Source organism: Mobula hypostoma, chromosome 13 (assembly GCF_963921235.1).
Source record: "Mobula hypostoma chromosome 13, sMobHyp1.1, whole genome shotgun sequence".
In the NCBI taxonomy this organism is placed as follows: Eukaryota; Metazoa; Chordata; class Chondrichthyes; order Myliobatiformes; family Myliobatidae; genus Mobula; species Mobula hypostoma.
In genome coordinates, this window is record NC_086109.1 from 50,728,848 (window position 1) to 50,744,712 (window position 15,865).

A 15,865-nucleotide genomic window follows, 5' to 3' on the forward strand; every position below is an offset into this window, starting at 1 on the left:
GTGCTCCAGACAGCCCGGCATCCCTGAAATGCCACCCTTCTGGACTGATGTATCAATATAGGTGTTCTTTGCCAGGTAGGTGCACAGCCGGTTAGAAACTGCACTGAAGATCTTCGCCTCGACACACAGCAGGGAGATGATGTGAAACTGATCTATCTGGGTGGCATTTTCCTCCTTCGGGATCCACACCCCTTCAGCCACTCTCCACTGTTCTGGGAACTTCCCCCTTCTCCAGAAGATTCTCAGAAACTTCCACAGATGCAGCAGGAGTTTGGAGCAGTTCTTGTACACTTTGTACGAGGTGTTCCTGGAGCCGATCTTGCCCTTGCTTTGCAGACGACCTCTCTGACTTCCTTTAGTTGCAGCTCTGACACGTCGAACTGCACATCTGGTTCAGGTGGGTCTATTAGGATGTCGCACTCTCCCAACTCCTGCTCTCTTTCAGGATCATTATATATCTTCTTCGGATGTTGGTCTATGTCTTCCTGCAAACAAGCCAGTTTCCCACTGCACTTCTCCCCCAGCAACTCCTTGGTGAACTTGAAGGGGCGAGTCCTTTCACGATGCTGCCTCCGATGCCACTCTGCCCGGCGGAGGACCCTGATCTTCTTTCATAGTATGCACATCAGCTGGGCCAAGCCAATGCGCTCCTCTTCTCCTGCCTCCTTTTATTGGGACTTCAGCGCTTTCATCTCCTGCCTGATGTTGTGGATCCTCGATGCTCTTTGGTTCTTCGAGTAAGATGTTTTGGAGCCTTCCTTCTCCTCTTCTCCGAACCGTTCAGCTGCGATACTAACAATAATTGTTGTCATGGCTTGCAGCTTCCTATCAACCCCTCCCTTCGCCGTTGCCTCCAGAATCTGGTTAACATCTTCATCAAACTGCTTCCACAGTGAAGTCATGTTAGCTGCAGGCCATTTGATCTGCCTCCTGTTAGACTTCATGTTAGAGGGATTAGTTTGCAACACTTGGAGTTTCCGGGCACTATGGGGTGACTCCGGGCCTGGCCCCTCCTTCGTCTCACCAGGTTGGACACCTGCGCGTTGTGCTGCTCCTGCTCTCGCCAAACACTTCATCCTCGCTTGGTGGATCTTCAAGCCGTGATCGTTCTTGCAGATTTTGCCACATGCACACTGCTTCCTCATCGTCGTTTGTTCATTGCCTGGGTCTGATGTCGTTGTGTCCATCCGACTGGGGTGCTCATCCTCCCCCCTTCTCGGGCACCCCTGGGGGTATCTTTTCCTTAGATTCTTTGTAGCTTCTGTGGGGGTCCTCCTCTCAGAGGATGCAGATTGGGTTGCCAGCCCGTTCTGCCCTGGTTGCCGTCTCTCCGGGCTGTCACTGACTCTACAGTCGTCACCACTCTTTTCGCGGTTGTCACCCAGTCTTTCCTGGTTGTCACTGATTAACTCGGTGTAAGTAAATGAAGTAGACAATCAAGTGTAGCGATCTTATCTTATTCAATTTTCTATTTCTATTTTAAATGCATTTCTCTTATTCCAGTGCTGTGCCCACCCAATTCACCTCCTGTAATTTAATTTTCATTGCCATCTCCATAATGTGAGCTTTTGTAAGGTATTAAGTTAGGTAAGTCGCCGGGCCTGGACGACATATACCCCAGGCTACTGTGGAAAGCAAGGGAGGACACTGCTGAGCCTCTGGCAATGATCTTTGTATCAACAATAGGTACGGGAGAAGTACCAGAGGACTGGAAGGTCGTAAACATAGTTAGCTTGTTCAAGAAAGGGAGTAGAGATAATCCAGGAAATTATAGACCAATGCGTCTTAATTCAGTGGTGGGCAAGTTGTTGGAGAAGATCCTGAGAGGCAAGATTTATCAGCATTTGGAGAGACATAATCTGATTAGGGATACTCAGCATGGCTTTGTCAAAGGCAGGTCAGGCCTTACGAACCTGATTGAATTCTTTGAGGGTGTAACAAAACACATTGATGAAGGTAGAGCAGTGGATGTAGTGTATATGGATTTCAGTAAGGCATTTGATAAGATTCCCCATGTGAGGCTCATTCAGGAAGTAATGAGGCATGGGATCGAAAGAGACCCTACTTTGTGGATCCAGAATTGGCTTGACCACAGAAAGGTAGTTGTGGATGGCTCGTTTTCTGCATGGAGGACAGTGACCAGTGGTGTTCCACATGGATCTGTTATGGGACCCCTCCTCTTTGTAATTTTTATAAATGACCTGGCTGAGGAAGTAGAAGGATAGTTTAGTAAGTTTGCTGATGACACAAAAGTTGGGGGTGTTGTAGATAGTCTGGAGGATTGTCAGAGGTTACAGCAGGACATAGATAGGATGCAGAACTGGGCTGAGATGGAGTTCACACCAGATAACTGTGAAGTGGTTCATTTTGGTAGGTCAAATATGATGGCAGAATATAGTATTAATGGTAAGACCATTACCATTGTGGAGGATCAGAGGGATCTTGGGGTCCGAGTCCATAGGACACTCAAAGCTGTTGCGCAGGTTGACAGTGTTGTTAAGAAGGCATTTGGTGTGTTGGCCCTCATCAGCCGTGGGATTGAGTTCAAGAGCCGTGAGGTAATGTTACAGCGTTATAAGACCTTAGTTAGACCCCACTTGGAATACTGTGTTCAGTTCAGGTCCTCTCATTACAGGAAGGATGTGGATACTATAGAGAAAGCACAGGGGAGACTTACAAGGATGTTGCCTGGATTGGAGAGCGTGCCTTATGAGAATAGGTTGAGTGAACTTGGCCTTTTCTCCTTGGAGCGACAGAGGATGAGAGGTGATGGGATAGGGGTGTATAAGATGATGAGGGGCATTGATCATGTGGATAAGCCAGGAGCTTTTCTCCAGGCTGCTACACAAGGGGGCATAGTGTTAAAGTGCTTGGAAGTTGGTACAAGGGGGATGTCAAAGGCAAGTTTTCACACAGAGAGTGCTGGGTGCATGAAATGCATTGCCAGCAAAGACAGTAGAGGCAGATACAATAGGGTCTTTTAAGAGACTCTTAGGTAGGTACATAGAGCTTAGAAAAGTAGAGGGCTATGTGGTAGGGAAATTCTAGGCAGCTTTTAGAGTAGGTTACATGGTCAGCACAACATTGTGAGCCAAAGGGCCTGTAATGTACTGTAGATTTCTATGGTTCTATGTAATACTAGCTTGTAATGAACCAAATATTCCTTTCTTATTGATGCCACATAAAATATTTTAATGTTTGCTCATGTTTAACTTTGTTCCTCTAATGTCTAATAGTATTTCTAACTAATCTTTCTGCATTCTCCATTGTGTCCTCCCACTCTCTCTGCAGAGTAAATGCTTGTTTCTTTTCTCCCCATCACCCCAGTTGTTCCCCTTTGTCTCTATTTATCTGCACAGTCCCATGTTCTTTCCTTTAAGCACATTTTTTTCTCTGTTGGAACACAATTTGTACATTTCCCACTGATGTCGTACATCACTATTGTACCCATTTTTGTTCCTAGCCCCTTAAAATCATTGCTTCTGCAATCTAGTCACCTGATTTTCTATTATACGTACTTATATTATTCCTATTATTTCAGCATGTCCAATGCTCTGGTTACTACTGCCTAGATGTTTTAACACTTTTCTTTCTCTTACGTGCTCCAGTACTTCCCCATGACAAATGCAGTAGTGAATCCTACCTTGCAGGAGTTCTCACAAACTGGATTGAAGTCCTCCTCTATTATGTTTTCTACTTATTTCCCAATTTTTTTTTTACATATTTTTCTTTAATTTCCCTGTCAGATAATCTGCAGATTTTCTTTCATTTCACTGTCAGATAATCTGCAGATTAAACTGTTTTTGGTAAATAGTGAATGAACCTGTTATCCTGTAAATATACAAATTATATTTTTGTCCTCCTTTGTTATTCTTTATTATAACCTGTTTTCTACCTCCTTTCACTCCTATTTCTCATGACATAGGCCATTCATCCATCATTAAGGAAACTTTTCACTCAGGACATGCCCTCTTCTCATTGTTACCATCAAGTGGGAGGTACAGGAGACTGAAGACACACACTCAACGTTTTAGGAACCACTTTTTCCCCTCTGCCATCAGATTTCTGAATAGACAATGAACCCATGAACACTAACTCAGTATTTTCCCTGTCTTTTTAGCTCTATTTAATTTTATATAATATGTGTGTGTATGTATTGTAATTCAATGTTTCTATTTTTACGACATTTTATCGAAGAGGTTACTAGGAAAGTTGACGAGGGTAAAGCGGTGGATGTTGTCTATATGGACTTCAGTAAGGCCTTTGACAAGGTCCCACATGGAAGGTTGGTTAGGAAGCTTCATTTGTTAGATATTAATATTGAAGTAGTAAAATGGATTCAGCAGTGGCTGGATGGGAGACGCCAGAGAGTGGTGGTGGATAACTGTTTGTTGGATTGGAGTCCGGTAACTAGAGTGCCTCATGGATCTGTACTGGGTCCAATGTTATTTGTCACATACGTTAATGATCTGGATGATGGGGTGGTAAATTGGATGAGTAAGTATGCAGATGATACTAAGATAGGTGGCATTCTGGATAATTAAGTAGGTTTTCAAAGCTTGCAGAGAGATTTAGGCCCGTTAGAAGAGTAGGCTGAAAGATGGCAGATGGAGTTTAATGCTTATAAATGTGAGGTGTTACATTTTGGTAGGACTAATCAAACTAGGACATACATGGTAAATGGTAGGGCACTGAAGAATGCAGTAGAACAGAGGGATCTAGGAATAATAGTGCATAGTTCCCTGAAGATGGAATCTCGTGGATAGGGTGGTGAAGAAAGCTTTTGGTATGCTGGCCTTTATAAATCAGAGCATTGAGTATAGGAGTTGGGATGTAATGTTGAAATTGTACAAGGCATTGGTGAGGCCAAATTTGGAGTACTGTGTACAGTTTTGGTCACCGAATTATAGGAAAGATGTCAACAAAATAGAGAGAGTACAGGGAAGATTTACTAGAATGTTACCTGGGTTTCATCACCTAAGTTACAGAGAAAGGTTGAACAAGTTGGGTCTTTATTCTTTGGAACGTAGAAGGTTGAGGGGGGACTTGATAGAGGTATTTAAAATTATGAGGGGGTTAGATAGAGTTGATGTGGATAGGCTTTTTCCATTGAGAGTGGGGGAGATTCAAACAAGAGGACATGAGTTGAGAGTTAAAGGGCAAAAGTTTAGGGCTAACATGAGGGGGAACTTCTTTACTCAGAGAGTGGTAGCTGTGTGGAACGAGCTTCCAGCAGAAGTGGTTGAGGCTGGTTCGATGTTGTCGTTTAAAGTTAAATTGGATAGATATATGGACAGGAAAGGAATGGAGGATTATGGGGTGAGTGCAGGTAGGTGGGACTAGGTGAGAGTAAGTGTTCGGCACGGTCTGGAAGGCGAAATGGCCTGTTTCCGTGCTGTAATTGTTATGTGGTTATATGGTTATTTGCCAGTGATATTAAACCTGCTTCTGGTTCTGATTAGTCTCTGCCTGCTCACACAGCTATTCCTGCAAACTATTTACTTTCACATGCCCAGAAGCACCACCCTGATTTCTCACCACCCACTTATACCAGGGGTAACTCACAGCAACCAATTAAATAATTGGCACCATGATAACATAGCAGTTAGCGAGTCACTATTACAGCTCAGGGTGTCGGAGTTCTAAGTTCAATTCAGGTGCCACATGTAAGGAGTTTGTACATTCTCACCATAAACTGCATGGGCTTCCTCCTGGTGCTCCAGTTTCCTCCCACAGTCCAAAGACATACAGGTTAGGAGGTTAATTGGTCATTGTAAATTTTCCTATGATTAGGCTAGTGTAAAACAGGTGGGATGCTGGGTGGTGTGGCTTGTTGGGCCAGAAGGGCCCATGTTGTATCTATAAATAAGATAGATAGATAAATAGATAGATAATAGATAGATAATTCAATACGCCTGCATACGTGAGAAAACCAGTCCATCTGGGAGAAACCTTCCCAGTCATAGGGAGAACACGCAAACTCCACACAACAGTACTGCAGCTCAGAACCGAACCTGAAACATTGGAGCTGTGAAGCAAATGAACTACTGCAATCATTTTCATTGCTTGATCTTTCTTCAATATTTTAAATCCTGCAATGTTCAAGTCATAGTCCTGACTTTTGTTTCTGTATCCAAGCCTCAGTAATTCCTTCTTCTCATCACACAGAACACTATACAACAATACAGGCCCTTTGGCCCACAATGTTGTGCTGACATTTTAACCTAGTCAAAGATCAATATAACCTTTTCCTCCCACATAGCCCTCCATTTCTCTATCATTCATGTGCCCATCTAAGAGTTTATTAGATGTCCCTGAAGTATTTGTTTCTACCATCAGCCCTGGCAGGGCGTTTCACTCTCTGTGTAAAGACTTACCTCTGACATCTTCCCTATACTCTCCTCCAATCAACTTAAAATTATGTCCTCTCGTAGTAGTAATTTCTGTCTAGGGAAAGTCTTTGATTGCCTTCTTATTATACACACAGTGTGTTTTGCTGTACATTTTTGATATGACTTCCTCCTTTCTGAGGGACCGGATTTATGAGTATTTAGATAGACATGGATAAATTAAGAATAGCCAGCATAGCTGTGTGCATGGTAGGTTACGTCTAACCAATCTTATAGAGTTTTTTGAGGAAGTTACCAGGAAAGTTCATGAAGGCAAGGCAGTGGATGTTGACAACATGGATTTTAGTAAAGCATTTGACAAGTTACCGGATTGGAGATTGATCAATAAGGTATTCAAGATGAGATAGTAAATTGGATTAAACAATGGCTTTGTGGGAGAAGCCTGAGAGTGGTAGTAGATGGTTGCCTCTCTGACTGGAGGCCTATTACTGTGGAGTGCTGCAGGAATCGGGCCGGGCCTGTCGCAGATGTCATCAAGATTAGGGGTGTAATGGACAACGAGGAAGGCTGTCATGGCTTAGAGCTGGTAAAGTGAGCTGAAAAATGGCGATGCAGAGAAGTGTGAGGTGTTACACTTCAGTAAGACCAATCAGGATAGGTCTTACACAGCAAACAGCAGGACACACAGGTAGATAGGGTCGTAAAGAAAACTTTTGGTACATTGGCCTTCATAAATCAAAATACTGAGTACAGGAGATAGGACATTATGTTAAAATTGTATAAGACATTGGTGAGGCCTAATTTGGAGTATTGTGTGCAGTTTTGGTCACCCACGTACAGGAAAGATGCATGTAAGGTTGAAAGAGTACAAAGAAAATTTGCAAGGATGTTGCCGGGTCTGTAAGACCTGAGTTATAAGGTAAGATTGACTAGTTTAGGACTATATTCATTGAAACATAGAAGACTGAGGGGAGATTTGATAGAGGTATACAAAATTATGAGGGCTAGATGCTAGGTTTTTTCCACTGAGATTGGGTGGGACTACAACCAGAGATCGTGGGTTAAGGGTGAAAGGTGAAAAGTGCAAGGGGAATATGAGGGGTAACTTCTACACTGAAGAGGGTTCTGAGAGTATGGGCGAGCTGCCAGCACAAGTGGTGCATGCAAGCTCAATTTTACCGTTTAAGAGAAATTTGGATAGGTACATGTATGGTAGGAGTATGGTGGGCCATGGTGCCGGTGCAATTCAATTGGAATAGGCAGTTTAAATGGTTCAGCATGGAGTAGATCAGCTGAAGGGCCTGTTTCTGTGCTGTACATTTCTATGACTTTATTTTATTATTTGTTGTCCTCCAATTTCCTCTTGTTAAAATTTAGGCAGCATATGTTTCTATTAAGAACATCTTCCCCTCCACCATCAGGTTTCTGAATAGTCCATGAACCCATGAACACTACCTCATCATTCCTTTTTTTCACACTACTTATTTATTTTGTAATTTATAGTAATTTTATGTTTTTGCATTGTACTATTGCCAAAAAACAACAAATTTGACACAGAACATAATGCTGTTCCGACCGAATTACATCAGCAATTAAATGGCTAACTAAACTAATCTGCCTACACAATATCCATATCCCTCTATTTTCCTCACATTCATGAGACCATAAGATATAGGAACAGAATTAGGCCATTTGGTCCATCAAGTCTGCTCTGCCATTTCATCATAGCTGATCCAATTTTCCTCTCAGCCCCAAACTCCTGCTTTCCCCTTGCATCCCTTTATGCCCTGACCAATCAAGCATCCATCAATCTCTGCCTTAAATACACATAAAGACTTGGCCTCCACAGCTACCTGTGGCAAATAATCCCGCAGATTCACTACTCTCTCGCTAAAGAAATTCCTTTCATCTCCATTCTAAAAGGACACCACTCTATTCTGTTATGGTAACTTCGCACATTTTATGACCCTAACACCTGGAACTTTCACCATACTGCTAGTGTCTTTCATAGTGAAGACAGTTCGTCTGCCATTTCGAACCCCCCCCCCCCCATTACTGACTCTCCAGCATCATTTTCCAGCAGTCCAATATCCACTTTCGTCTCTCTTTTACTGTTTATGTATCTGAAGAAACTTATGGGATCCTCTTTTTTTAAATGACTTTTTAGTTGCCTTCTGTTGTTTTTTTTAAAAGCCTCCCAATCCACTAACTTCCCACTAAGTTTTTGTTCTATGTACCCTTTCTTTGGCTTTTATGTTGGCTTTGAATTCTCTTGTTGGTCACTGTCGTGTCATTTTTCCTTTAGAATACTTCCTTTTTGGAATGTATATATCCTGTGCCTTCTGAATTGTTTACAGAAATTCCAGCCATTGTTGTTCTGCTGTCATCCCTGCCAGTGTTCTTTTCCAATCAATTCATGCCAGCTCCTCTCTCATGCCTCTGTAACTCCCTTTACTCCAATGTAATACCGATAGATCTGACTTTAGCTTCTCTTCAAATTTCAGGGTGAAATCGATCATATTATGATCACTTACCCCAAGGGTTCTTTTACCATAAGCTCTCTAATCAATTCTGATTCACTGCACAACAATCAATCCAGAATAGCTGATCTCCTAGTGGGCTCAACCATGAGCCACTCTAAAAAGCCATCTCATAGGCACTCCAGGAAATTTTCCTCTTGGAATCCAGCACCAATCGGATTTTCCCAATCAACCTGCATATCGAAATCCCCCATGACTATTGTAACATTGCCGTTTTGGCATGCATTTTCTATCTCCCACTGTAATTTGTAGAACACATTGTTGCTACTGTTTGGGGGTCTGTATGCAACTCCTGTCAAGGTCTTTTTACCCTTGCAGTTCGTTAGCTCTATCCACAATGATTCCACACCTTCTGACCCTATGTCACCTCTTTCTAATGAATTTGTGTGTCTATCTGAACGTCTCTTAAAAGTTGAACAAACTCTTCTTGGGCTTCCAGCCGGGTACAGGTATTAATTATAACTGATGTTATAAATACCACCAGACCGGACATGCCCAGAAATCATCCCTGAAGAAGATGGGAGAGTTCAGAAGATGGTAGAAACATGAGAAGAGTTTGCCATATGTGCCGGGAAAACATTAGATCCTTTTTTGTCTCTTAAACGTCTTGAAATGAATGCTAACATCGCATTTGCCTTCCTCACCACAGATTCAACCTGCAAATTAACCTTTAGAGAATCCTGCACAACGATTTCCAAGCCCCTTTGCACCTCAGTATTATGTATTTTCTCTCTATTTAAAAAAGTCAAACCTTCTACCAAAGTGCATGATCATACACTTCCCGACACTGTATTCCACCTGTCATTTCTTTGCCCATTCTCTTAATCCGTCTAAGTCCTTCTGTAGCCTCTCTACTTAAAGTCTCTTGTGTTTCTGCTTCTAACACCCTCTCCAGGCAGCACATTCAAAGCATCCACCACTTTTCTGTGTAAAAAAATTTACACCTCAAATCTCCTTTGAAATATTCCCCACCCACCCCCACCCCCAAGTTTAAATGTATGCCCTCTGGAATTATACACTCCAACCCTTGGAAAAAGATACTGTCTATGTACTCTATCTGTCCCTTTCATAAACCTCTACCTGTCCCTCTTATAAACCCCTATCAGATCTCCCCTCAGCCTCCGCTGCCCCAGAGAACACAACTCAAGTTTCTCCAAACTCTACCTATAACACATGCCTTCTAATCCAGGCAACATGCAACATCCTGGCAAGTCTCTTCTGCACCCTCTCCAGAGCCTTGACATCCTTCCTATAATGGTGATAATAAACCTGATTGGGTTTCTGGGTTGTTAGATCCTTCTCCTCTCATACTTTGCCACCTGCTTCGGTACTTTTTGTGTCAGATCGTGAACACGGCGCAGCACAAAACACAAACCAATCTTCTGTCCGTGGACTCATTTTACACCGCACGCTGTCGGAGCAGTGCTGCCAGGATAATCAAGGACACAACCCACCCAGCCAACACACTTTTCATCCCTCTTCCCTCCAGGAGAAGGCTCAGGAGCTTGAAGACTCGTACGGCCAGATTTGGGAACAGCTTCTTTCCAACTGTGATAAGACTGCTGAATGGATCCTGACCCGGATCTGGGCCGTACCCTCCAAATATGCGAACCTGCCACTCGTGTTTTTTTTTTGCACTACCTTACTTCCCATTTTTCTATTTTCTATTTATGATTTATAATTTAAATTTTTAATATTTACTAATTTTAACTATTTTTAATATCTTTAATATTTAATATTTGTAATCCAGGGAGTGTGAAGCGCAGAATCAAATATCACTGTGATGATTGTACATTCTAGTACCAATTGTTTGGTGACAATAAAGTATAAAGTATAAAGAGCCTTTGGTACAATGGGTTCCTTAACCAGACCTGATCAAGGATCAAAGACTAACTTTATTTGCCATATACATTTACATGCATTAGGAATTTGTTGTGATGTGTTGGTCAGGGTGGAACATGCAACAAGAAGCAAAAATATTCAACAATAATAAAGAGTAGAACATTATATAAAAAATAAGGAAACATATTAAGACTGTAAGACATAGGAGCAGAATTTGGCAATTCAGCCCATCAAGTCTGCTCTGCAATTCCATCATGGCTGATCCTGGATCCCACTCAACACCATACATCTACCTTTTCGCCATATTCTTTGATGCCCTGACCAATCAGGAATCTATGAATTTCTGCCTTAACCCATGGATTTGGCCTCCATCGCCATCTGTGGCAGACTATTCCATAAATTTACTACTCTCTGGCTAAAAAAATTCCTCCTTATCTCTGTTCTAAAAGGTTGCCCCTTAATTTTGAGGCTGTGCCTCTTGTTGTGGAGACACCCACCACAGGAAACATCCTCTCCATATCCATCCTATCTAGTCTTTTCAACATTCAGTTGGTTTCAATGAGATTGAAGAGGAGAGGCTGTACTTGATTTGGTATTGGGAAATGAACCTGGTCAATGTCAGATCTCTCAGTGGGAGAGCTTTTTTGAGAGAGTAATCATAATTCCATCTCCTTTACAATAGCATTGGAGAGAGATAGGAACAGACAAGTTAGAAAAGCATTTCATTGGAGTAAGGGGAATTATGAGGATATCAGGCAGGAAATTGGAAGCTTAAACTGGAAACAGATGTTCTCAGGGAAAAGTACGGAAGAAATGTGGCAAATGTTCAGGGGATATTTAACCATATATAACCATATAACAATTACAGCACGGAAACAGGCCATCTCGGCCCTTCTAGTCCATGCCGAACTTACACTCACCTAGTCCCACCGACCTGCACTCAGCCCATAACCCTCCATTCCTTTCCCGTCCATATATCTATCCAATTTAACTTTAAACGACAACATCGAACCTGCCTCAACCACTTCTGCTGGAACCTCGTACCATACAGCTACCACTGAGTAAAGAAGTTCCCCCTCAAGTCACCTCTAAACTTTTGCCCTTTAACTCTCAACTCATGTCCTCTTGTTTCAATCTCCCCCATTCTCAATGGAAAAAGCCTATCCACGTCAACTCTATCAATCCCCCTCATAATTTTAAACAGCTTTATCAAGTCCCCCCTCAACCTTCTACGCTCCAAAGAATAAATACCTAACTTGTTCAACCTTTCTCTGATTCGTAGGAGATGAAACCCAGGCAACATTTTAGTAAATCTCCTCTGTACTCTCTCAATTTTATTGACATCTTTCCTATAATTCGGTGACCAGAACTGTACACAATACTCCAAATTTGGCCTTACCAATGCCTTATACAATTTCAACATTATATCCCAACTCCTATACTCAATGCTCTGATTTATAAAGGCCAGCATACCAAAAGCTTTCTTCACCACCCTATCCACATGAGATTCCACCTTCAGGGAATTATGTACCATTATTCCTAGATCCCTCTGTTCTACTGCATTCTTCAATGCCCTACTATTTACCATGTATGTCCTATTTTGATTAGTCCCACCAAAATGTAGCACCTCACATTTTTCAGCATTAAACTCCATCTGCCATCTTTCAAGCAACACACATCAAAGTTGCTGGTGAACGCAGCAGGCCAAGCAGCATCTCTAGGAAAAGGTACAGTCAACATTTCGGGCCGAGACCCTTCTTCAGGACTAACTGAAGGAAGAGCTAGTAAGAGATTTGGAAGTGGGAGGGGGAGGGGGAAATCCAAAATGATAGGAGAAGACAGGAGGGGGAGGGATGGAGCCAAGAGCTGGACAGGTGATTAGCAAAAGGGATATGAGAGGACCATGGGACAGGAGGCCCAGGGAGAAGGAAAAGGGGGAGGGGCCTCAGTAAAGGCCTCACCTTTGTCCCCCTTCGCCCACACCTCAGCGAGTTCTGTGTTCACCATGACGCGGAACTCTTCTTCTGCCATCTCCATTTCCGAGCCTACTTCTTTGGCAAGGACTCTTCCACCCCCACCGATGACCCCTTCTCCCGTCTTCAACCCTCCTCCTCTTCATGGAAACCTCGCTCTGGTCTTCTGCCTGCTCTGGATCTCTTTATTGCTAACTGCCGACGGGACATCAACCGTCTCGACTTCACCGCACCTTGTTCCCATTCCAACCTTACTCCTTCCGAACGCTCTGCTCTCCACTCCCTCTGCACTAATCCTAACCTTACTATTAAACCCGCCGATAGGGGGGGAAGGATGCTGTTGTTGTCTGGCGTACTGACCTCTACGTTGCCAAGGCACAGTGACAACTCGCGGATACCTCCTCTTATTTACCCCTCGATCGTGACCCCACTAAGGAGCACCAGGCCATTCTCTCCCACACCATCACCGACTTTATCCGCTCAGGGGATCTCCCATCCACTGCTACCAACCTTACAGTTCCCACACCTCGCACTTCCCGTTTCTACCTCTTACCCAAGATCCACAAACCTGCCTGTCCTGGCAGACCTATTGTCTCAGCTTGCTCCTGCCCCACCGAACTCGTTTCTGCATACCTCGACACGGTTTTATACCCCCTTGTTCAATCCCTTCCTATGTTCGTGACACTTCTCACGCTCTTAAACTTTTTGATGATTTTAAGCTCCCTGGCCCCCACCGCTTTAATTTCACCGTGGATGTCCAGTCCCTATATACTTCCATCCCCCATCAGGAAGGTCTCAAAGATCTCCGATTCTTTTGTGGATTCCAGACCTAATCAGTTCCCCTCTACCACCACCGTGATGACTTGCAGCAGACTGAAAAGCTTGAGCATGTAGATATTAAGAAAGAGGATGTGCTGGAGCTTTTGGAAATCATCAAGTTGGATAAGTCGCCGGGACCTTATGAGATGTATCCCAGGCTACTGTGGGAGGCGAGGGAGGAGATTGCTGAGTCTCTGGTGATGATCTTTGCATCATCAATGGGGACGGGAAAGGTTCCAGAGTATTAGAGGGTTGCGGATGTTGTTCCTTTATTCAAGAAAGGGAGTAGAGATAGCCCAGGAAATTAAAGACCAGCGAGTCTTACCTCAGTGGTTGGTAATTTGATGGAGAAGATGCTGAGAGGCAGGATTTATGAATATTTGGAGAGGTACAATATAATTAGGAATACTCAGCATAGCTTTGTCAAGGGCAAGTCGAGCCTTACGAGCCTGATTCAATTTTTTGACAATGTGACTAAACACATTGATGAAGGAAGAGCAGTAGATGTGGTGTGTATGGATTTCAACAAGGCATTTGATAAGGTACCCCATGCAAGGCTTATTGAGAAAGTAAGGAGGCATGGGATCCAAGAGGACATCACTTTGTGGATCCAGAACTGGCTTGCCCACAGAAGGCAAAGAGTGGTTGTAGACAGATCATATTCTGCATGGAGGTCGATCACCAGTGGTGTGCCTCAGGGATCTATTCTGGGACCCTTGCTCTTCGTGAGTTTTATAAGTGACCTGAATGAGGAAGTGGAGGGATGGGTTAGTAAGTTTGCTGATGAAACAAAGGTTGGAGGTGTTGTGGATAATGTGGAGGGCTGTCAGAGGTTACAGCGGGACATTGACAGGATGCAAAACTGGACTGAGAAGTGGCAGATGGAGTTCAACCCAGATAAGTGTGAAGTGGTTTATTTTGGTAGGTCAAATATGATGGCAGAATATAGTATTAATGGTAAGACTCTTGGCAGTGTGGAGTATCAAAGGGATCTTGGGATCCAAGTCAAGAGGACACTCAAAGCAGCTGCACAGGTTGACTCTGTGGTTCAGAAGGCATACGGTGTATTGGCCTTCATCAATCGTGGAATTGAATTTGGAACCCAGAGGTAATGGTGCAGCTATATAGGACCCTGGTCAGACCCCACTCAGTTCTGGTCGCCTCACCACAGGAAGGATGTGGAAGCCATAGAAAGGGTGCAGAGGAGATATACAAGGATGTTGCCTGGATTGGGGAGTATGCCTTATGAGAATAGGTTGAGTGAACTTGGCCTTTTCTCCTTGGAGCGACGGAGGATGAGAGGTGACCTGATAGAGGTGTATAAGATGATGAGAGGCATTGATCGTGTGGATAGTCAGAGGCTTTTTCCCAGAGCTGAAATGGTTGCCATAACAGGACACAGGTTTAAGGTGCTGGGGAGTAGGTACAGAGGAGATGTCAGGGGTAAGTTTTCTGCTCCGAGAGTGGTGAGTGTGTGGAATGGGCTGCCGGCAACGGTGGTGGAGGCGGATACGATAGGGTCTTTTAAGAGACTTTTGGATAGGTACATGAAGCTTAGAAAAATGGAGGACTATAGGTAAGCCTAGTAATTTCTAAGGTAGGGACATGTTCAGCACAACTCTGTGGGCCGAAGGGCCTGTATTGTGCTGTAGGTTTTCTATGTTTCTATGATTCTCGATCCCCACACATTCTTCTAAATTCCTGTGAGTACAGGCCCAAAGCTGCCAAAAGCTCCTCATATTTTAATCCCTTCATTCCTGGAATCATCCTCATGAACTTCCTCTGGACTCTCTCCAATGAAAACACATCCTTTCTGAGATAAGGGGCCAAAATTGTTGACAATACTCCAAGTGTGTCCTGACTAGTGTCTTATAAAGGCTCAGCATTATCTCCCTGCCTTTATATTCTATTCCCCTTGAAATAAATGTCAACATTGCATTTGCCTTCTTTACCACAAACTCAACCTATAAATTAATCTTCTTGGAGTCTTGCAGAGGATTCATAAGTCTTCCTGCACCTCTAATGTTTGAACCTTCTCCCTATTTAGATAATTGTTGTTCCTTTTGTTCACTATTGTTCCTTTTACCAAAATGCATTATCATACGTTTCCCAACACTGTATTCCATTTGCCACATTTTTGTCCATTCTTCCAATTTGTCTCGGTCCTGCTGCAATCGTATTGCTTCCTCAACACTACCTACCCCTCCACCTATCTTTGTATCATCCGCAACCTTTGCCACAAAGGCATCGATTCCATTATCTAAATCATTGACAAACAATGTGAAAAGTAACGGTCCCAGTACTGACCCCTGAGGAACACCACTAGTCACTGGCAGCCAAC

At 43.4% G+C, this 15,865-nt stretch overlaps 2 protein-coding genes across 5 annotated transcripts in view; one reads left to right on the top strand and one right to left on the bottom strand.

Moving 5' to 3' along the window:
* The window catches only part of LOC134355586 (choline/ethanolaminephosphotransferase 1-like), a 143,196-nt gene that overhangs the window by 124,240 nt on the left and 3,091 nt on the right, over positions 1 to 15,865 (top strand). The window lies entirely within an intron of this gene.
* sycp3 (synaptonemal complex protein 3) overlaps positions 1 to 15,865 on the bottom strand; it is a 203,584-nt gene that overhangs the window by 14,340 nt on the left and 173,379 nt on the right. The gene's annotated exons all lie outside the window — the stretch shown is intronic.